At 40.4% G+C, this 24,707-nt stretch overlaps 1 protein-coding gene across 1 annotated transcript in view; it reads left to right on the top strand.

The window, feature by feature from the left end:
- Positions 1-24,707, top strand: part of HS6ST1 (heparan sulfate 6-O-sulfotransferase 1) — a 52,155-nt gene that overhangs the window by 18,140 nt on the left and 9,308 nt on the right. The gene's annotated exons all lie outside the window — the stretch shown is intronic.

Genomic DNA, 24,707 nt, shown 5'->3' with positions numbered 1-24,707 from the left:
CCAGGCTCCCCGGATCCCCTTAGTAATTGATTCTGACACTACCTGCTAATGTGGGAAAAGTAATATGGTGATGCTCGGTGCACGTGTTTAGACCACCTGAAAATAACACAAAATATAGTGAGTATTGTTATCGGCACTATAGTTTATATAAACTTCTTCAGCAAAATTCAAAGATGACATTTCCTTGAGCAGGGGTTCCCAACCCAGTACATTGGACGCACCATTAGCCCAATAGTTTGGAATAACCATATTGAAGCAGACTGTGGTAATTAGGAAATCCTGCCTTGTTAGCGTGCTTTAAGGACTGGGATGGGAACCACTGCTATAGAGATCTACATTGGAGAAGGATGATCTTGGACTATACATCCCATGATGCTCAAGTTGTGTTTTAACCGCTTAGCATTCTGAGGGTTGCACTCCACGGATCTTTTGAAAATGTCGTCATTTAATGAAATCTTTATGGCTTGGTACATACCGAACTTTTTATTTATTTTTTTCCCTTCCTCGGGTGATGATCAACAAATGTACATGCTGCTGAGTTCGCAATATTAATGCTTCCAAGCTTTAGCCCCTTAATTCAAGTAATGTGATTCAGCCATTAATTGTTGAGTGGATAAGACTTCATAGCTTCGCACCATAGCATTACCCAGAAACCCCAATGTCTCAAAGCCAATAAAGGCAAATCCACCTTTTGGCACCCAGTGAAGCATAAACCAAAGCACTCGAGGGCCAGGATTACTTGAAGAGAAAACAAAAAAAAAAACATTTTTATCATGGTGTTAAAAGCATGCAGGGACACAAAAATCCAGGGAACAAATTGCATCACGAAGAAGCCTATTACTTCCCTCTGGACAAGTGCATCACGCTGTGTCCATAAAGTGCTTACTAGTTATTGGCATCTCTGTATGGTTTTAGTGTGCCTTAATAAATTAACGTTTTTTTTTTCAAGTAATCCTGGTTCACCTTCTCAGCGTGTTGAAGGTGGCTATTGTTTGTCCTCATCTTCCGTGATGTGGAGTTGCACAACTCCAGCGGGATTAATAAATAGTATGCTGTTTGAGACTTAGTGCATCGATTCTTTGATAAACCACTCAAACGCACCAATACTTCACATACGAAGTCAAGAAAAAGATCTCGCCTTTTGACCAGAGTTGGTGTAGGACATCTCCTGGAAATCGATTTATATCTTCTTTATGAGAAGCATTACACAACCTCTTTACTGCACTTCATTTTGGCGGGAAACGGCACATGAGGTCTATTAAGTGTACTTATCAAGGGTGCTCTGTTTTTATTACCGATTTCAATCCATATAGTTTCCTGTGAGACACTATTGCAGTCTTTGAAGGAGGTGTTTGAACAGAGGACAGACTTTTACATATGACTAGGTCTTGTTTTGAATCTCCAGATTATAAAATGCCAAGTACTATGCGGAATGATTATATAGAATGGCGTTTAAGTAGATCCGCCTAATAGATTTTTATACCACCTGTTTTTGGACAGTACCTATTTGGATTAAAAATTTTTATGAGAACGATACAGAACTGTACGATCCCAAGGAGGAAGTATAAAAGGACATTTAACCCCCCCCCTGGTTTAAATTGTCTGTTTTCTACCTGATTATTGGGTCAAGCCTTTATCTGTAATTATAATTCCCTGGAGATGATGTCCTTGGGGTACATGCTCACTAATACATATAGTTTTTTATTTTTCCATCTTCAGTTCAACCATATTCTGATCCCTAAAGTGGAATTGAGTGTCATGGGAGCCACTTAGGCATGTTGACACCTGTAGGCTCTTGAGATGCCTCATAGGCATTTGCGTCTTACTAATTCTCCCTTTGCCAAAATTTTGCAGATAGTTTGGCAGCGGGGCAAAGAAAGTGAAAACTTTACAAGGGAACTTTTTTTAAGAGGTTTTCATTCTCTGGCGGCTTTCTGCAGCTATTTTTCCCTGGCCATTGTTAAACATTTTATTCATATTTTTCTGTTTCATTTTCATTCCTCTATTCACTTCTTCTTACGTTTTTTTTTAAATTTTGTTCCATTTTACTTTGAATTTCACATGACGAAAGATAGATTAGTAATTCAATGCGTACTTCGTGTAGATAAAATCAGGAATGCTATTGAAATTCACTGAAATGAACTACCCCTCTTTCTGCCAGTATTCTAACAAGTTTCGGCATTGAGCGCTGGAAGTGTATTGATCTTTCATCGCAGACAAAAGGCATTGTCAGATGTTATTTATGACTCCAGTCTCTTAGTAGCCATGTAGACCCCTTCTGTAATATTTGCCTGTGGGGTTAGTCCACCATCTTGATCTGCTTTGCAAAGTTAATGATCCCACCTCGCTTAGTTCTTTTGCATCGCTCTCTAGAAGAAAGAAGTAAATTAATAACTCTTGCATCATATCTTGCATAAAAATATGACTTTGTATAGAAACCATTGGTTGTGTGTGTGTATAAATAAATTTTATATATATATATATATATATATATATATATATATATAAATATCACACAATTATTTGTTTCTCAACCACATTCTATGTGCAGAACTCTTATCAGGAGAAACAAGTTTCCACTTAAGTACTATGGATAGAGCTGAGTGGTTGAACGCTCCACACAAAGTAATCTCAGAAGTGCTCTTACGCCGATAAGAGGATGAGTGCAGAGTGTGTGATATGTTCAGTCAGTTGGCATAAAAAATAAATCCTCCATATAAAAATACATTTCGTATTTTAAATCGGGAAACATTCTTATGTAGAAAGGAAAAAAAATATCGAAATTCGGCGCACAGAAATATCTCTGAGTGGCTTGAGTATAAGGACAGCATCGGGAAGGAGGGAGGCATTTGGGTTGATGCAGAAACCAGTTATTGGATCATCTTCAACCTCTGCATGGAATATTTTACCAGTTAATGTCTTCGCTGATCCTAGAACTTCCAACAAGACACCGCCTCTTACTACACAAACTTGTTTTTTGTGTTATCTGTGGTTTGAGATTTTGTCAGGTATTTGGGGTTTCTAGTAATTTCACACAAAAAAAAATATTTAACCTTGTCCTGTGGATATGCAACAAAGTGAACACCCTACAGGCATACAAAGAAGGAAGGCCACAATAACCAGCAGGGTCCTCTTTACCTGATATATCCTTGTCCTCCTTTTTTCAAAACCATAATAAAGGATGGTAGTTTTAAAAGTGTAGAATTTGTTTAAAAACTTTGCAACGATACAGCTTTTATCTTGCTAATTTTTCATGGAGACTGAATGAAAGTAGTATGAATTAGCCTTGATCATAGATATCCCTAAATAGGAAATGTCATATATACTTATCAATTCTGTTGTAATGTTCCGGTTATTAAAACTTTATATTTTCCAGATGTCGTGGGGCATCCACTTGCATCGGTCATGCAAACTTTTTCCAGTTCTCATAAAAGTTAGATTAGTTTTGTGTCTTACTATCGGGTAATCGGCTAATTCAGGATGTTCTTGTGGTCTATGTGCATTATTCATGCATATTTTCACAAGCACCTCTAAAGTTAATTTACAAACTATTTCCGTATAATTCTAATAAGTGTCTGAGGGTCAGCTGTCTCGGCAAAACAGAAAATAATCAGATCTTTTTAAAACAAAACAAAAACTTTATGTAAAAAGAAAAACATGGTGGATATATTTGTAAAATTGGGATAATCTGGATAGTCGGGCGTGTATTTTTTTTTTTTTCTTTTTTTTTTAATTATGCCATCCAACAACCAAGTCTTGCCTCCCTGCGCATTTGCCACCTAAGCAGCACTCTCAGCACAAGCTTGTGTAGGAGGAGGGGCGTGAAAAGTAATAATCGTTAATGCTGTTACAGGATTTGAAGGTGAGAGAGTAGAATATCTACCTGTGGATGTTTTTCTGTATATTCAGTCCTGACCAGTTGGAAAATGTTTCTGGAAAGAATTTTCTCCCTTTATTGCAGTGAAATGTTTGGGCAGTCAAGGTCGCATTCCAGCTTTCTGAAAGTGCCAATCAGCATAACTTTACTATATGTGAAAGGGGACATAGTTCTAGCAAGCTGCCCGAATGCATGTGTGTTTCGAGGTTTTCGCAAAAGAAAACCTAAGTAAAAATGCTTATGAAGAATACGTTGCATGTGAAAGATAAGTCTAACCTTTGAATTTTCTTTTAATGCAAACTATAGGATTAATGAGAGTACTGTTTTTGCTCTTCTTTTGCATCCCCAGCTATTTATCTTGCTTAGCGATGTAGAGGCATGCTATACTCGGCGCTCGCTCACACACTGAGAATGCACTCCCCTTGGGAGCGCACTCCTGCTGGTCATTGGTAGCTTTAGGCACCCAAACTGGCATCAAATGGTGAATGCATTTTACCAAGGTACATCTATCCAAAGTTATAAAAATAGCTAAAATTTTTTTTTATTTAATAGCCAACCAAGTAAAGGTCCACTGAATGCAGAACTGTCTGGCTTGCATCATTGCTGAGGAAATTAACAGAACATAATGGGCCTATATACATACCTCTGCGTGCTTCATCAAGAAAATCAACCTGTAAACCAAACTAAAAACTGCTTTTTACTTTTCATTTTTAATGATTAATGTGATTTTGCTGTTAATTACTTGGTGATACATTCCCTTATTTTGCTCATGAATATAATTGAACCTCGTAAATAACTGGCCCTTAGGTTAAATCTTGAAGTTTTCCCTGCTATTCAGGAATCTTTCCAGCTCGTATATTATTCTGCCAAGCTTCTGAAAAGGTGACTTGAGTAGACTTCAAAGGACCTTCTCAGGGAAGCTTGGAGTGAGGCTCGGAACTCTTTGGACTGGGCAGAATCCTGCCCTAAATTTCGGGATTATTCCTCTTGGCTTGCTGCTCACTGAACCATGAATATACTCTTTTCTCCCTTCAGAATTCACAGCCAGCAGGTTAAGTGATATAATGAATCACCCATCTCCCCTTTCAGCCTCCAGGACTTGTAAATGCAGATTAGCAACCTCTAGTGGAATCGCCAGTTAAAGAAGCAAGCCATCGGGCACAGAATAGCCCCGGCTTTCTCCATTCATGAGCAGACTGTCTGCCATCCTTTAGTATGCATATGAGTTGGCTGTGAATAATGCAGTGTGCTACAGATGTCGGATCTCCCAATGGTCACATTCTAGACACCTCATTACACACTGGTTATAAAAAGTGCACCTCTTTTTGTCTCCCTCCCTTTTCACTAGAGAGGTGTGATGCCATTCTGTTTAGCGTGGTATGTGAACAGATTTAATAAATATGTATATATCACACTGTATATACTTGGAATACTTAAGGTGTCTTTGTATGTGAACTGCTTATTAGTTTTACCATTCAATTGCATATACATGTTAGTTTTTTTTTGTCTCGCTCTCTAACTCAACAGTTCTCGGCTACGTATGCTGGAACCACAGGTTCACCAAATCTAAGAAGTATTTAATATTAAGAAACTGTTAATTAAAATGTGCATATATGGTTTTATAATTATATAATAATGACTGTTCCATTAACCATATTTCTTCCATATTCCGAGACCTCGTCATATGACATCAGCTCCATAAAAGATGTCCTAACGCCTAGTTTACAACTGTGGTCATCTGGTAATGCTTATTTACTTAATAAACTGATGTCATGTATTGAAATGGTTAATATGTTAAATATGCAGTGAACATAACTACCTAATATGATGTCTCTCGTGGGCTGAACATCTCCTTTTTGTTATCCTAGAACCCACGGTTTATCCTTGGAAGGCTTACTGTTACGTTCGTGCCAAAGTCATGGTAATAGTTTGCTTTGGCCCATACTAATGATTTTTAGAATTTAATTTGACGTGATGCAATTCATTTTTTTTTCTCTTAAATTTTAGGTACATCTGTGAACAAGAGCTTTTTTTTATTTTTATTTATAGTAACACGATCCAAATATAATTCAAAGTATTATGCAGAATTATACGATCACCAAAAAATGCAGGAGGTTCAAACTTACCATTCAAACTTGCCGATCACAATTGTGGCTCTGTCAATCGGCATTCTAAACTGTGATTTGATAGTTTGATTTGATAGTTGGGTTGATGAAGGTCTGAACACCTTTTGATAGCACAACAAGAAGATATTGCTTGGTTTCAGGAGGTGAAACCTTTTTGAGGCAGAATTCATTGCTATTCATGGAAAGCATGCACAGATCTTGATGTCTAGTTCTTTTCTCCTGCTACACGAGAATAATGTTTTCAGATACCTTTTTGGCTCTGTTCCTGGGAAATACACACAAGTCTTTATTCTAGATACATTATTGTCCATTAATATTAAGCCCATTCTGACATCTGAAATGCTTATGTATTGATTCATTGGTGCTAAAGTTTATATGTGGATAACCAAAACACCTTCTAGTTATTCGAATCAATAGAAAACCTTTTACGTGATTCTTATTATGCTTTAAGTCATATATTTGGATATTATACATCATATAACTTGAGCAGCATTCATTGAAATCTTAAGGGATTTTCACTGTTTGCTAAACTCTTATTTCATATAGAAATATTTTTAACCCTTTACGAGGAGGTACTTTATAATAAATGTTATCATAAGGTTACGCTCAGATTTTGCACGTTTTTTGGGTTTTTTTTTGGCCGTGCAAATGTTTGGATTTGCCGGATCTCCTTATTTTACTACACTTTGCTCAGTTCTCCTACCCTCTCTATATAATGCATGATTTAGCATCAATAATTGAAATGAGAGGTGCACAGGGCTAAAATATAAATAGATACGGCGGTGAGGAGTAAACTGTTCTACATCCCTGTTAAATCTTCTATAGTGCAAGCCAGAGTTATCCTGTAAAGTGGTCGGAAATGAAACTAGATGGGTTCATTTTTTGGTCATGACCCACTTAGTATGAACGTGCGGTGCTGTCTTGGGAGCAATTAATGGAGTAAACCACAGGCCGGCTTTAAGATGTGTCGAAGCATCACTCTCTAAAAACACCGCAGATTATTTTCTTATAGTTTAACTTGGGTTAAAAAAACAGGTGGAAGTTGTTTTTTTTGTTTTTTATTTTGTTTTCTTGCGAAAGAGCGATGGGAACTTTTTTCTTTCTATCTTTCCTGTATTTGAGGTGTGTGTGTATGTGTATATGTAAATTTTTTATTGATGTTCCTTTATTCCAGTTTTCCCATTGTGATTTACATACAAATCTATTTTTACCAAAGTCAGCCAGGGTGGATTGTGTGCTAAACCAGGCCTCCACAAACCCTGGGTGCCTTATACTATTAAATGAATACACGGCATTGGACTAGTAAAGGCTGTTTAGTTGTGTGTGTGTGTGTGTGGAAAATATTTCACCGGACAGCTGGCAGAGATTAAAGAGTCTCTATCCAGTGGGGTTGTCTTTTTAATTCCAAACTCAATCCTATTTACACAAGAATATGTGAGAACAGGTGCAGTTTTAATTATAGTTGTATAGGATACTTGATAAAAATCCTCTATCCATGATGGGTGAGACCCGATTCTACTAGAATGTCAGTTCCATATAGGTCCATCTCTCCGAGTTGGTGTGGTTGTGGACATTAGTAATGTGGCTATGATGGTCCAAGGGAGAGTACGGGATTCATATGAACATGCCTACTCTGTACGGTCTGTGTCCTTAACACATGGGTTAGTCTAGAGAGAAGTAAGCGAGGGACATCTATCCCCATAATTACATAATTTCCTGCTCCCACACCCTCTGTAGACTGATGTTGCAGAGACCCGACATCCTTTGGTGGCAGCAACAGACTGGTGGCTGATGACCAGAACACAACCTGGATAAATTCATCCCTATCGAGAACCCAAGGCATTTAGGTCATGGGGAAATGGCTTCCTGTTTGTTATAAGCGTTTTACTATTGTATACTGACAGTTATTGACTTCTGTAGCTCCGCCATATTCCAGAGCACTGTACAATGGGTAAATAGGACATAGGAAGCAGGGCAGCACATAACATTTGATACCTACAGAAATAAAAGGACAGACGAGCCTTGCCCAAACGATCTTGTAGTTTAATGGATGTGGTTAGAGCGCTCTAAGTGAAACCACTGCCTGCATTTATTGGCTAAACAGCTTCCGTAATCATTTTTCAGATTGACTGGGTGAGAGTTCTGGGAGTTGTAGTCAAGCGACGGCTATAAGACTGCAGTTTGTCCAAACCAATGACATCATATAGCAGAGGGCAGCCAGAGGCCATCGCATCGTTCCAAGGTTCCACAGCAATGCTAAGTAACTACAGAACGTGAGGGGATGAGATTCTGGGTATTCTGAAAGAGCATTGCTTAGTATGTATGGACCACAGAGTGTGAGACTTTCCTTTACGTATGGGTGGTCCCTTTTCTCACTTTATATACACAAATCGGATAAAGCATCTTGGGCACTTTCCCATGATCGGAGCCTGAATTAAACAGAGAATAGTTGCACAATAAGACAGCAGGTGTCTCCATCTTGCTTCTGACACTTTAATGGGTTCAGTGCAGGATGCAAAATAAGTTCTGCTCAAAGCTGTTTATATCCGTGTTACTTGTTACACGTTGTCATTTTTCATGTGTTACACTTTTTTTTTTATTCTATGAAGAATGTCATCGCTTGCTATAAGCTATCTGCACATGCTTGTTTGCCCTTAAAAGCCTTAATAAACGTGTATATGATGGCATCGCTGTAATACTCATTCGGGCATGGGCTTATTTACTAAATAGTGAGAGAAGACATTTAAGCCCATGTTTCAACTCTTAACAGAATCACATTTTTCTCCATATAAACCACATTGGTTAAGATAATACGAGCAGACAGCGTGTAGACATTGTGACCATGTTCCTTTTTAATAGGATCGTGTTACTCCACCACAGCAATAGGAACTTAGACACTGGTTCAGGATTAATGAGATGAGTAATAATGTTTATGTTGTTGTCTTTTTGTGAGTTGTGATAGCCTTTAGAGGAAGCTTACCTGGATGCAGCTTTGAATTTAATACTGCAGAGGTCTTGTCATCTGCTGACATATCTGATATCTGAAACTTAAAAAGATGCCAATCAATGCTTGTTGTTCTAAAGTATATATTTGGCAGTTTATTATGTCTATTTTTTTCCCTTAAAATTCTAAAATGTTGTAGTTACAGCTCTGCCTTTTAAATCTTCACAGGGTCAAGCACATAAACAAGTTACCATATTATTAATGTCTTAGTAGAGCAGGGTTTTTTCTTTTTTTTTGGTTGCTTAAAGAAAGTGACCTTCAGCTTGCCCTTCTCAGCGTGAATCAGAGCTGTGAAAGCAGAGTCCCCGAGTAACTTTCTCTCTTTTCGCTTGCATTCTTCCCTTGATAAGCCTGGGCTTTCTCTGATCCTGACATTGTTCAAGATTCACTCCTGTGGCGTTCGATGGGGACTAAAGAGACATCCTGGTGATTTCACTCCTATGCAGGATGCTCAGTTTGCTGTGGCAACATGCTGATTACGCCATGGAAAAGCAACATTGTTCTATAGTCCTTCAGATGGGTTCTTCTAATTCCTGATTTCACATGCTTTACTTATTCTTTAGAGAAGTTGACCTTTTTATAGTTTTGGTCAATCCCATCATTATCACACTAGCGAATGTTTCCATCCTTGCCTCGCCGCAACCCATAGTTTCAAAAGCCGATTTCAGAATAACTGTTTCAGATGTCTCCAACCCAATTTTATAGCTCATTAGTGTAAGCCCACTGCCGCTTAGCAACTAGCGCTGGGCATCAGTGGGTGTTTGGCCAAAACATTCATCTGTAGTGCGCTGTTATGTGATGATCAGAGTGTCGCCACACACGGTAAGAAGTTGTGCTTTTTCAGGTGTGGCAACAAGATGTCCTTCGTGATGTATTCTAAAGTTGAAGGACATCTATTCGCTCTAAGAATCTCTGCCAAGTGTGTTATTCTTTCCAATGTTACTGTAGACGTAAGCAATGCAGTGCCCTCCTTTACGCTCACATCCTCCACTTCAGTCCTGCAGGGTTAAATCATAATTCTGTTGAATATATATCACCAGATGCCTCCTTGTGACCAATAAACCATAGAAACTTGATGGTAGTTAAGAACCATTTGACCCATCTAGTCTGCCCATTTTAAGGTCTTGTTTTATTTTCAGGATAGCCTTATGCCAATCCCATGTATCCACTATTTCTTTCAAGCTTGATCTTCTTCCGCCCCCCCAAATACTTTTTATCCTTAAAACCATTCACCATTTTAGTCGCCTTTCTCTGGACTCTCTCTAGGGAGTAATCCTGTGTGAAGCAGATAATAAAAAAAGCCCTGACCCCCGTGATCTGTTTCCATATACATATGCTGCATTGATTTGATTCTTTAAAGGCTGGTCTGTATGACAGCTGCATACATAGTGTCGAATTCCTGCCAGGGGACCCCTGGGAGGGTCATTCTTTTATTGGAACACATGCACTCTGTTCCTGCTGCTGCTGCTGCTTATACAGGTTTATTTTTACGGGGGTCTGTCTTGGAATTTCTGACTAATGCAAAGTGACATCTCATTGTGCGCTTTACTCTGAAGACTCCCAGCATCCCTGGCTGTAGCTCCGCCACCTGGACCAGATAGAACAGGTGTGGGATGTCCAATGACAATTCTTTTTTTTAATGGGCAACCAATTATGAAATAAGCCGCGTTTTGGGATATAGCACCTTCTTTTGTGGGAAACGTGAGAAAAGAATTTAATTGCAAATGTCTTATACCATATGGTGCGTTATCTACTGCCTAAAATGACTGCTAGTGCCGCACCAAAAAATATCTTCCCCTATAAAGGATATGCAAGAGCTCTATTTATTTTTAGTGAACCACAATGCAATATCAGAAGGCATGTCTGCCGCGGGCATCCTGGCTCTAGGTACTTTCTCCCATAGATGAAAACCCAACCCCGAGACCTGTAAACATCTGTCCAGTGAAGCGGCTATCTAGACCGGCTAACAGGCAATGATCAATCAAGTCACGGCATGTAAGATTCTGTGTGTATGTATATAGAATGTATATAAAAATATGAATGTGTTTAGAGTATCAGACTAATGTATGTTCTCCCAGTAAGCGTTAAGAGCCAGCTACCCCCTCAAACACCCTTTAAATCTCTTTGAATGTAATGTGGTTTGTGTCAAAATACATATCATACACATAGGCTACCTGCTATGACCCAAAGTACTCCTTCAGTCAGCTGCCGATTTCTTTTGCTGCTTTCACCATGGAGAAAACGGAGCTAGAAAATCAGCAGCAGGTTAATTACCATGGCTGTGTTTAGAAGAAGCCATCTGCTTGGTCATTAGTCCCGATCAGCAGTCATTAATTGAGTCATGTCTCATTAAGAATTCTCTATTATCTTTTCAGAGACCCCGATGGAAGAGTGGATTATTTTGCTGCCACAGTTGTGTTCTTTGAAATCTATAAGTCTACCGATATGTGGTTAATTGACTGAAGTTTAGGCATTCTTCATAATCTATTTTATATTGCCTTGCAGTTAAAAGAAAAATCTGCTTATGGCATCTTTATGACTAGGCGTGCGTGAAAATTTTTGAGAAATGTAAAATCTGGGTGCCAGAGATACCTAGTTTAAATAAGACATAAGATATAATATGACTACGGTGTCCATAATTTCCACGAGGAGGGGATGGCGTTCAGTCCAAGTGTATCCAACTTGTGTTGTATTAGGAAATCCAGCTCTTAAGTCGATGCCTTTTGCTGTAATTTAGTAGTGCGGTATGAGGCTGCCCGTGATGGAAGCTTCCAATCCATAATTCATATTCATGTGTTTGGTGCTCCCAGAGCTGACAATCTATAATGCGGAAGTGAAGAATAGGATTAAAGCAGTTGCATAAAACCGATTCAGATTAATCTGTAGAACCTTTAATATTGTCCGTGCGTATTACCAGACAAACTGCGTATATACGCACACTGGGGATACTTGCACGCTCTTGCTACTGCCTTTCCTTTATTGCTGTTGGGTTCATTAGGGAGTAGCAGGTGGGAATTTCCAACTAATTGAACAGGAACTAAATTGGGAAATAATTTTGTGGTAATTTTTTTTTTTTTTTTTTTTTTTATTCAAGAGCCAAATTTGTACTTCTCATTTCTTTGGAACCAAGTTTTTAATATTTTGTTGAAGCCTATGGTCACTTTTCTTAAATCCTAAACAACAAGTAAACGTACCCAATGGGCGTCTGTGCATACCATCGGGACATTCATCTTAATCTCCTTTTCTTAAGGTTTGCTGAATTATTGTTCCTTGTTGCTGGTTCTTCTGGACAGGACATTGATCAGATAGTGCTGGTCCTGCCGCTGTCTGCTGCAGCTTCCATGTGGTGAAATTTTAATCTAGATATCCCTGAAACAATTACATTGACTGCTAAACAAAAATGTCAGTCTGTACATCGTTTCATTAAATCAATTTATTTCAAAAGCGGTGGCACCGGCAGTTCCCCTTTTTAAGCTGTGGATCTTGAGTCTGGTAACATTCAGCAAAGGGTTAACCCGTGTAAAGTAGAGGAATGTACGCAGTAGTTTTTAAATGTTTGTTTTATTGTTGGCAAATACCTGCCCAAACATGCGACAGAGGGGGAAGGGGGGGGACATGTTTTGAATGTCTTTACAGGGTAAAAGGAAATGGGGTGAGCATGAGGAAAGGAAGGAAAGTCCGCGAGTCAAGCAGAGGTCAACGTAGATATCAAAGATTTGGTAGAATGGGTGTTGTCTGATTTCTAATTTCTTTTTGCCTGCTAAGGGTTGTACAGAATTTTGTTCTTCTAGGGGTCATGGTTTAGAAACCTCCTGTTATGTAGACTTATTTCCTCTGCAGTTGCACAGAGGTTAATTAATTGCAGACTAGTGTTTTTTCATCTGAACCGCTGACCTTCACAGATGACCTTGCAGAGAACTAATCCATTCAGGTTGTTAATAAGGTCAGTTGAAAGTTCGGCAGTAAAATGCCCACATTCCTGGCTGTTCATCACTCTGCTTGGGAGGAATTCTCATTGAGGAAATATGATCTCCAATGTGCTATAGCTTTGTACAAAGGAGTCCTGCTGATGTACAGTCTGGGGGGTGATGAAGAATTATTACAGGAATGCAGAGTCTCCTGATATAAAACTACAACTCCCAGAAGTCTCAGCGACACAAGTACAGGATTGAGTAGCCTCTAAAGCATTTGAGTGATGGAGATATTGTCTGACTTTGTTCTAAAGACTCTGCTGTCAGACAAACTGCGTCTCCATCCGTTTGCCATGTCGGCACAGTTATCCTCCTTAATCTATTTGTTTATATCTGGTTTTGTACAAATATTACTCTAGCTTCTATTCTGATACAAAATAGCCTAGAATTTGGCTAACTAAGAATATTGTCTACTATGTTCACTTCCAAGGGATGAAGTTATCTCCAAACAATAGGGTTTCTTTCTACTGAGGCTTGGCCAAGCTTTATTCCCCGTGTTTTCCCCTGCATCTAATGCATAGAGTGTATTGAAAGGCGTGCAGTCCGTTAAACATTGGCTAGGCCCGTCACACCTCAGACACAAACAGAAAGCACAATAGTCCTCTGCACTCACTGACAATAAGCATTGTTTGATCTGTAGGGAACTGAAGGCTGGACACAGAATCCGGGACTACGACGCTAATCTAAAAATAAAACTCTATGCATTCAATAAGTTGGTCTATAGGTGAGCGGAGGAGACGCGTATAGCCTGTTTAACCCTTTCAGTTTCAAAGGATAATACAATGCGCCTAAGCCCTCTTTGACCGGTTTTCGCATCCTTTCGTCTTCAACATCTTGTTACCTTAGCAGCCTTTGCCTTAAAGAAATCCCACGAAATTACACACTGGAACTGCAGACATGTGATCGCTTTAATATGATTATCTTTGGCACTAGGCCTGCTTACTTTAATCCCCAGTAAAAATACCAGCTAGGTAACAACCATGACTGTAAGCTGGTGTTACACAGGGCATCATGGGTAGTGTAGTCTGTAGAAGCTGGAGTACCAATAGAAGCCCATCACCTGTCTTCTCATTAAGGGAACCAGGTTCCCCACCGAAAAATCTCATATCGCTGTTCTTCTTTTCATGGTACCGTGGTGACATTCTCAAGTGATGATAAAGGTAATACCATGTGAAATAACTTCTGCAGGTACACATGCTTTAGCTTCAGAAGGTCCGTGGTTACTATAGCATATACACTTTAATGGAAGACAAGATTTATGTCTTCCCTCTAAACCAATACAGTCCTTTTTAACGGTGTCACCACCATCATTAAAGGGACTTCCCTCGTAAGTTTCTACTGTGTAAAAAGGAATTGTTGTTAATCGGTAAAGGAATATTGGGCTATAATGGCTTTTAACAAGCAGCAATAAAATCTTCCTCTGTAGTATATTTATGACTGTCCTTCTCAATGGTGAATAATTGATTGCTAGTGGAGAGGAGCGTTCATTAAGCTGGGTGCTCGGTTTTCGCATTGAGCAGCTGCATGCCATAAATACATATTTGAAATAAATAGGCATAAGGTCTGCATGCAAGTCATTCCAATGGCATTCAACATTAAAAGAATTTTAAAAACTTCTTTTTTTCTTTTTTTCTGTGATCGCTGAAACATCCAGTATATCAGAACGAGGAAAGAATGGCAGACATCACATGTTCTGGAGAATACCTTTCTCTTACTGCCTTGGTGTTCTGTTTGCAAACTAGGGTTGGAAAGATGAGCTGGAGTTCGGGAGAAATCATAGGGCCGGTACAGCTGGCCCAGTTATTATTTGTGGTATATTAATAAAAGAGCAAAAAATACTGAAAACAATTAAACCTGTCACCCTCGGGCACATCGGCGTGCTTCTCCGGGGAGGACTTACGATACAGACGGTCTGCATAGGATGCCAAGCCGCTGAGGAATGTGGCTGCAGATTCCATGCTAACAAGTGTAGACGTGCCGGACAAGGGGCAAATGCAAGGTCTCGCTAGGGTCCTGGTGCCACTGTTGTAAAGCACTACTACTTTCAATACTCCCAGATCTATGCTGTGTTACACACACACTATTGGAATGATTATGATTTCTGATGAACCATCTACGGTGCATTTAATTTCTTAAAATGCTATTTTCTAGCCATTCTCCCGTAACTATACTCTCCCTGCTTTGTTTTTTGAAACCGCAAACCTATATAAACAGCAGATATACATATATTGTAAATGCGCATTACCCTGGTTGTAATACATAGTACACGGCTGGGGTATTAAATCTATTCCTAATTCAGAGGTTGCAGTATATGAAACGGGAACATGTCCCAGTGAAAGGCTGAGCGTGAGGAAGGGGCAATAAATGGAGAAATACAATAAGTTACTTTAGTTTATCCAACAACTTACTATTTAAGTACTGAGTTATGTTTTGTTTAGTGGATAGCAATGTTAAACATCTTCTACACATGGCAGTAGCATTCTTTGTGTCTCTGTGGGTGGTATTTATATTATTCCACATCAGATGAAGCAAATTCTATATATGCGCTTGTGATGAAAAGGGTCATCATTCAGGAACACGGCTTTATGTGGAAAGAGCATGTAAGCAGAATCCATCATTAGCATTGCTGAATTAGTGTGTGTGTGTGTGTGTGTGTGTGTGTGTGTGTGTGTATATATAATATATATGTGTTTGTGTGTATAATTGTATGTATGTATGTATAAATTGTGACACTAATTCATTAACATATATACATATTTTTTCAATAAATCTCTGTATACGGATCCTTTACTTGACATGTTATGGTTGTTCTGATTTCACTATCCTAATGATCACTTTTCCCAAATTATACAGTTTTATAGACTAGTGATATGTGACCGTGTTTACAGGTTTAAATAGGCGGTATATGGATTGCAAACTTTGCATTATATGTATACCATGGGAACAGGCGTTTTAACGTACTGGTATTATGATCTGCGTGATTCTTCCACACTATTATGTTTTGTCTCGCCTATTAGGCTCCTGACTGTTGACTGGTACAGACAGTCTTTTGGCTTGTGGTGGGATTTTGATAATGCTACATATGCCACGTTAACACACAAATACTAGCTTCCCTAGGGAAAACCTTAAAAGGCAACTCATACCAAATGTTTTTAATAATTTCAAATTTTGTTTTTTAATTTTTGTTTTTTTTTGGTTACAATTCTAGTTTTTGCCTTATTTTTCCCCAGACAGCCACATGTTAGCCCTGTGTGTCTTCCAGTTGTTATTTTTAACCAAACCTACTAGACAAATACCCTGACCCCTTATTATACTGATTTGCAGAAAGCAATGGGATGGCTCAGTCTTAATCAACAAGCTGGTCACTCTGACTAATGAAGGTCTATAGAGGAACGGACTTCTATAAGCATTGCCATAAAGAATCAGCTCAGTGTGGTGCTGGAGCAAGGAAAGTCATGTGACTGATGGCAATGGCAGCCTCCACGTCTGCAGATAAAGGAATATATTGTAACAAAAGGAGATAAAATCAGTTTTTGTAGATGGTTTTTATGCTCGTTTCCATGGCATTTTAATACGGTTTCCGTTCCATTACAGTTCAGTTACTTACGGTTCTGTGCTGATACACTTTAAATAACAGTTGTACATTTTGCAGGGGGCAAGCTGCCAGAAGCTTTAGAAGAATTGCCACATTCCACTTGTTTTTCTTTTCGCTAACGTGCTCGGTTTATGCTTATAACCCAGGAGATATCCGCCGTAAATGCTTTTCATTGCGTAATACCCCCCCATGCTGTACGTTCGGAAAATGCAATGCTGGAACATTTATATTTGGAAAGTACTATTTCCACATTAATATCCAAGCATTGTTAATTAGCCAAAATATTTTATTTTAATTAGGAGGAAATTGTGTAGTGAAACGTTAATCTTTAATGGCAGAGCTTGCTTATTCTGGTTTCCTGTAAACACAGCTGTACATGGTATTAGATGGCTGCGGGGGATTATATGATGCTAATTTCAAGTGCAATATTTATTAACCCTTTCTGTGCTGAGGTTAATATGGTTTCCAAAGTGTGTGTGTGTGTGTGTGTGTATGCAGGTAGAACCTTTTGTTGAGCAAATCTAATTCAATTGTCAAAGCTGGTATTAAAGGTGCTGTTGCATTTGACGTGGTATCAATTGAGCTTCCCAAAAAAATGTTACACAAATAAACCTTAGCATAGCCATTTATTAGAACTTCTGCAAGCTTAACCACTTGAAACGAACACAAGACCTTTTAAGACTACTTGGTGTCTATGGCATCAAGATGTCACTGGCTAATTCTGTAAATAACCAGAATGAGGAATCTGCCTAATTTTATGTCATTCGAAAATTAAGCGTCCCCTGAAAATTGTGAATAAGCCCAATTTTACATGATTAAAAAGATATTTCTAGAAATAGTGTTGTCCCTAAATGCTTTAGTTGTAAGAGAGTAGAGCACATTTAAGCTGCTGTCATTTATTTCTTTATGGTGAAACGGCAAAACTTTTCAACTATTGCATACTTTAAAGATGTTTATTGATCGCAGCAAACTTCCTGAACACTTACCAAACACAGTCTAAGTACATAAAGCATTGCATTCTACTTGTTATGGGATGTTTAATAAGAGATGACTAAACTCGGGGCAGTTTCAATATGAGTAACCCTAAGAAATAATGCAAATATTTTGGACTGCGGCTATAAAACTAATCAATCGTGGTTAAATAAATGTTTTGCAATAGAAAGATATTTTGTAATGACTATTATAACACACTGATATTTTTTTGTTGAGGGTTGGGTAACCGCTGGCTCTTAAGCTTTCATCATAAATGTTCAGCTAAAACTTTAGATAATAGATTGTAGTTTTGCAAGAGCCAAGGCCTCTTCTTCTTCCATACCAGTCATGTTATATTTTGTATATTTGTTAGAATTGGTAGTATTTTTGTATTCTCCCTTATTGTAATGGCGGTTCTGAATCTGCCGGTGCTCTAAATATCCCCCCATGGATCCATTAATACCATTTGTCAGCATGGCCTATGTTGTGAATGAACAACTTAGTTCTCTTCGCATCCATGAGCATAACTAGAAACCACAGGGCTCAGATGTGAACCCCCCCACCAACTTCACCAAGCAACATGCCCCCCAGTGGTACCTTTTCCCCTCAAAAGCTTGTGAATGCCTTTGTACCCAAGCAGCTTATCAGTGCCATCCTAACCCCCAAACAGCTTGTCTGCCATCATTGTCCCCAAATAACTTGTCTGTGCCTTATTTGTTCCTTGCCTCCCCCTTTTGCAGCATACTCTCTGGCACACATACCGTATTGGCCCGAATATAGGCCGCACTTTTTTCCCCCACTTTAAGTCTTTAAAGTGGGGGTGCGGCCTATATTCGGGGTCTAGCGCCCGACGCCCGGGACATGCAGTCCCGGGCGCCGGGCAGGCAGCGGGGTTAGGATACAGATCCCCCGCAGCGGTGCAGGGGACCTGCATCCTACTGTCTGATACGCTCAGACAGCCTCCCCTGCCGGCACTTTCCACGGGGGGGAGTACCGGCACGGGAGGTTGTCTAAGCGCATCGCACGGACGTTCACCGGCAGCGGCGATGCGCCGTTGCCGGTGAACTGCGCACGATGCATTCTAACCCCCCGACATACCAGGGCAGACTCCCGGGTGTCTTGCAGGGCCGGCGGAAGACATCTACGCAATACGCGTATACAACTTCCGGTGCCGGCACTTCCGCTGAGTGCCGGCACCGGGAGTTGTATACACGATGTGCATAGATGTCCCCCTCCGGCCCCGTAAGACACCCGGGAGTCTGCTCTGGTAAGTCGGGGGGGGGGAGGACAGAGTGGCGGCGTATCTCGAGGGGGGGGGAGGACAGAGTGGCAGCGTATCTCGAGGGGGGGGGGGAGGACAGAGTGGCAGCGTATCTCGAGGGAGGGGGGGGACAGAGTGGCAGCGTATCTCGAGGGAGGGGGGGGACAGAGTGGCAGCGTATCTCGAGGGGGGGGGAGGACGGAGTGGCAGCGTATCTCGAGGGGGGGGGACAGAGTGGCAGCGTATCTCGGGGAGGGGGAGAGGACAGAGTGGCAGCATATCTCGGAGGGGGAGGACAGAGTGGCAGCATGTTTTTTGGTGCTTTTTTAAAGAAAAAAAATTTTTCTTTAAAAAAAGCACCAAACTTTTAGGGTGCGGCCTATATACGGGGGCGGCCTATATCCGAGCCAATACGGTATGTAAACACACATACACAAATTACACACACTTACTCATACTCGCTAACACACGTACACACACACACACGTACACACACACACGTACTCATTCATTCATACATTCATACATACATACATACATACATACATACTCCCCTACTTCCTGCCCTGCTTACGTTTCACCTCTCCTGCAGCTTGCTGTCCTGCTGCTCGACACTGCAGCCTAAGTTTCACCGCGGAGTCACGTGACACCATGTGACCCAGAGATGTTCCTGTCTCCTCGTGCCGGTTCAAAATAGTTTAGACCAGTGTGGTCCAGGTTGGAAGGGCCCTTTCAAAACTATTTTGAATCTGTATGAGGAGACCGGATTGAGGGGTTTCCCTGGGCCCCCTATAGGCTCGGGCCCTCTTGCAGTTACGCCACTGCTCTCATCATTAGAATATAGTCGGCACCCTTTGATTTTTGAGAATCGGAGGGTTTCACATCCTTTATTATAAATGTGCATCTTACGTTGTTTTTTAACTATATGATCTAGTGTATTTGCAAGAACTAATTGTCGAGCATTTGCTTCTGGTCTCCTGAAATGTAAATATGATCATCTGAGATTTGTGCTGAAGATGTTCAACAGTACAATACAGTATATGTGTGTGTGTGTGTATGTATATATATATATATGTATATATATATATATATATATATTAGAGCTGAAACAACGAATCGATAAAATCGATAATAATCGATAACGGAAATCATCGATAACGATTTCCGTTATCGATTAATCGAGTGATCAATTCGTTGTTGGAGCACTCGGCTCCTTTTACTTACCTCCGCGAGCGTTCCCCGCTTCTGCTACACGCTCTGCAGTCTCCGCCTTCTTTTAGCTACGTGACGGATGTGACGCGTTCCGGAGGTAAGTATTCTTCATGTCTATGTGCACGGATCGCACAGAGCCACTCGCACAGAGCGAATCGCTCTGTGCGAATGGAGCCACTCGCACAGAGCGGTTCGCTCTGTGCGAGTGGCTCCACTCGCACAGAGCGGTTCGCTCTGTGCGAGTGGCTCCATTCGCACAGAGCGGTTCGCTCTGTGCGAGTGGCTCCATTCGCACAGAGCGGTTCGCTCTGTGCGAGTGGCTCCATTCGCACAGAGCGGTTCGCTCTGTGCGAGTGGCTCCATTCGCACAGAGCGGTTCGCTCTGTGCGAGTGGCTCCATTCGCACAGAGCGGTTCGCTCTGTGCGAGTGGCTCCATTCGCACAGAGCGGTTCGCTCTGTGCGAGTGGCTCCATTCGCACAGAGCGGTTCGCTCTGTGCGAGTGGCTCCATTCGCACAGAGCGGTTCGCTCTGTGCGAGTGGCTCCATTCGCACAGAGCGGTTCGTGAGTGTGGGTGCAGGGCAGAGTGGGGGTGGGGGTGCAGGGCAGAGTGGGGGTGGGGGGTGCAGGGCAGGAGACTGGGTGCAGGGCAGAGTGGGGGTGGGGATGCAGGGTGTGAGTGTGGGTGCAGAGCAGAGTGGGAGACTGGGTGCAGGGCAGAGTGGGGGTGGGGATGCAGGGCAGAGTGGGGGTGGGGATGCAGGGCAGGGTGTGAGTGTGGGTGCAGGGCAGAGTGGGTGCAGGGCAGAGTGTGAGTGTGGGGGCAGGGCAGAATGTGGGGGCAGGGCTGGGTGCAGGGCAGAGTTAGAGACTGGGTGCAGGGGCACAGTGCAAAGTGCTGGGTGCAAAGTGCCAGTGCTGGGTGCAAAGTGCCAGGGCTGGGTGCAAAGTGCTGGGTGCAAAGTGCCAGGGCTGGGTGCAAAGTGCAAAGTGCTGGTGCAAAGTGCTGAATGCTGGGTGCAAAGTGCTGGATGCAAAGTGCCAGGGCTGGGGCAAAGTGCTGGGTGCAAAGTGCCAGGGCTGGGTGCAAAGTGCTGGGTGCAAAGTGCTGGGTGCAAAGTGCTGGGTGCAAAGTGCAAAGTGCTGGGGCAAAGTTTCTTGAACAGTAATAGTCCACCTCTTTTCAGAATGTTTGGGGTTATTTTGTTTCATAAATATTGTGTTTGGGTTCTTGTACTTTGAAAATATTGTTTTTTATTACATCATAACAAAATAAGAATGTTAATGTAAATTTTAAGTTGTTTTTTAACATCCAGTTCATTAAATTCTTTTAAATAAACGAAAAATTTGCATATTGTTTTTTTTTATCCGATTAATCGATTAATCGAAAAAATAATCGGCCGATTAATCGATTATTAAAATAATCGTTAGTTGCAGCCCTAATATATATATATATATATATATATATTTGCGTGCATGTATATAACCACTACAGTCATCATGCAGATTTTTTAAAAACATTATTTACTTGGATTTAAAACTTACCATGTGTACCTTCAACCCCTTGTTCAGCTGCACAAAAGGTCCTTGTATATTAACTTCTGTTTCATGTAGGTCATCCGTCAGTAAGTCTGTAATTCCAGATATAGAAACCTGTTTATTCATAGCTGTGATTTCCGTTTGCTCAATTTTGCACAATGCAATTATTGCGTTTGCCAGAATGCCTTTTCCACTATTGTTTATAGGACGGAGTGACTTTCACTTTTTACATTCATTAGCATAACTACACCTCTAATGCCCTTCACATGTTGATTCTTAGCTAACATTCAAAGTGAAAACGGATATTTTTTTTTTTTGGGGGGGGGCTGTATGTCTTTATTGATTTCCGGGAATTATCCATTGGCTATAAATAACATGGCCGTAAAGTGCTTCTGCATAAATATCCATTGTTGCTCAAGTCTTTCATAATCATCGTGCTTTTACGATTCAATGTCTTGTTAGGACATATTAACTAAATTATTTAAAATTATTTGCATTGTCTGCCTCATTAATGGAAAAGCTATCAAACAGTAAGGGTGTAAGTAGGATCTCTGAAATTTCTTAAGGTTTTTATTCTTGTCGTGTGTTTCAAGGGTCTCAATCTTCCCTTGACTTTGTCAATTTCATCATCCTATAATATAACGGCCCCACAACACGCTATGCATCAAACATTGTCCGGATCAATATTGTGCATTATATGCAGCTCATCAAACGCTGACTTGCCAAATCCTATAAGTCTTACAGGACTCTTCTAGTTCTATAAATATCACATTAGCTATGCAATGGATGACTAAAGGGATTTATTAAATGAAAATCCTAGGTAATGACCTTCATACAGGAAAACCCTATTTCATTTGTTTAATTTTTTTTTTTTCTCTGGTATTGACCCATTCTTTTAGTACTTTTAAACCACTCTGTCACCTCTGATATGGAAACTGCACAAGAGGAGGGCTACCGTTATTGTACACACCACAAACCTCCAACAACATCCATAGGTTCTTCTATTTTACATTATTAAATGACTTCCTAATCCCGTATATTTAGTCCTATATGTATCTAGCATCTATGAAGGTATTTATCACGGGAGGGATATGTGATGTTTGAATTTTTATTGTATACGCTTCAATAGCATTTTAATTAGATTAATTCAGTGTTAAGTTGTAGACATCACGCATTTAAGTATTTCCTCAACGACTAGTGCATCTCTCAGAACAATAGTTGCTATAATGTTACCGTATTTCAAATGGCAGTGTTTTACTTAAAAAAAAAAAATGTTTAAATAACTTCTGTGTCCTGCAGAGGATGTGGCTTGAATTCCAATGCTCTCAAAACCGAAACACTTAGTTCGATATAAAAACAAGGAGTGTTGTCCATTTAATTATGTAGCATGCGTGTGTTATGTGGGAGGTCGATGAGAGCGATCTGTAAATACATTCCAAAGCATGTTTCATCTCCAGCAAGTCTTAAAGTGCTGTCCTAGCGCTTTTCCAAAATGAACTAAATACAGAATTAGATGCGTTTCCTGAGAAAGGATCATGGGTACAGCTCTGCAGCCTTGAGTAGATGGAGTGGTTAGTTGAAGCTCATACCTTTCTGTAGGGCCAGCATAGAACGAGTCAGATAAGTGTCCAGGACCTCTGGATTCTGTCTAAAGAAGAAACCTCTGCGGTCCTGAACACTTAGATGGAATCCCAACGATTGCCATTGTGGTTCTGAATGCTTATTTAAGGTCTACATTTGTATTCCCTATGTTTCACCAATAAAAGATATCACCTTCAACTAAAGACTTCACAGGTGAACTGAATGGCCAAGCCATGTCCAGAAATAATTAGCAATTTTGTTGAACCTTGCCTCATTCCTATTTCTTTTCAGGAAAACTTAATTTGGTCTGTAGTCATGTGATCAAAGGGTGGCTTGGAAATGGTAACTTTTCTTAGTAACAACTTAAAAAAATGTTTTCAATATTATTGTGTGGTTTTCATACAATTACATACTAGTTCACGTACTGGTGTCTGTGCAGAAAATTACCTTTTTTAAAACGACTAGCATGTTGTAAGCACCGCCGGTTCATGCAGGTTAATAGTATTCTAGTGACGTTTAGCTCTTTAGTCTGTGGGAGAATAATAAGGCTGAAAGCATGCAAGAGTAATGTAATTATCATGCGATATGGCAATATAGGATGTATATGGTATAGCAGCGTTTCCAAAGCAGAATTAAAAACTGGAACCTTATTGAGATCAAATGACCAGAAAAAGGCAACTGGGTGTACTAAAAATTCTATTGGAACTTACAACTTGTGCAGAAAATTAGATGTAGAACTACAGTATGATGAAAAGAGAGAGGAAGAGAGATGTGGAGAAGGCATAGGAATGGTGTGTGTGTGTGTGTGTGTGTGTGTGTGTGTGTGTGTGTGGATTATTGGGAGTGAGGCAGGTAATGTGTGAGGAGGATGTAGTGCGTTTTCAGGATGAAATTGAGGTGGAAGGTATTTAATTTCTTGACGCAGAGCACTGGGAGACAGGGACCTTGGTAGATGAAGGTACTCTTCGTTAAAAACGCCAAGTCACTTATAACATCTCAGAAACAAACCAAGCAGTTACGCAGAAGGGTTTATGTATGCTTAATCATGTGAAATAAACTTCTTAATGTAAATGTTTCTTTTGTATGTGGTACTAGAATCCTCAGGAAGTCATACAAGCTTTAAATACAATAGGCATTCTCTGTTGTCCCCCATTCTCAGATATAATTTGGACACACAAAGCTACAATTTTATTGCACCCCAAATGGCCTCCAGCATTGACATGGCCTACTGCCTGGGCTCTGCAGTGGCGACCGTGTTTATTTCAGTGCATTCGTTCTCTTGCATTTGATATTTGGATTCTGAGTAGCAAGGGAGGCAATTCAGCATGGAGCTCAAGTGATACCGGAAAGCCTAACTTGTCATAAGCAGCTTTTTGTAGCAGTTCAATGTCTTGTGGAAACCATAAATAGTGACTTAATATCTTAGGTCAGGTAGGAATAAAACGGCTGCTCTGTGTTGAATGCATGTATACTCAATTCTCTGTAGTCAATACTCCATACACCGCTAAAAACTGGGCTTGAGTGACCTTGATCTGAGTTAGGCCGGTGGGAGTTGTGGTCCTGTCATAC

Source organism: Spea bombifrons, chromosome 3, assembly GCF_027358695.1.
Source record: "Spea bombifrons isolate aSpeBom1 chromosome 3, aSpeBom1.2.pri, whole genome shotgun sequence".
Classification (NCBI taxonomy): Eukaryota; Metazoa; Chordata; class Amphibia; order Anura; family Pelobatidae; genus Spea; species Spea bombifrons.
The sequence above is the reverse complement of the archived record's forward strand: the minus strand, read 5'-3'. Positions and strand labels throughout refer to the sequence as shown.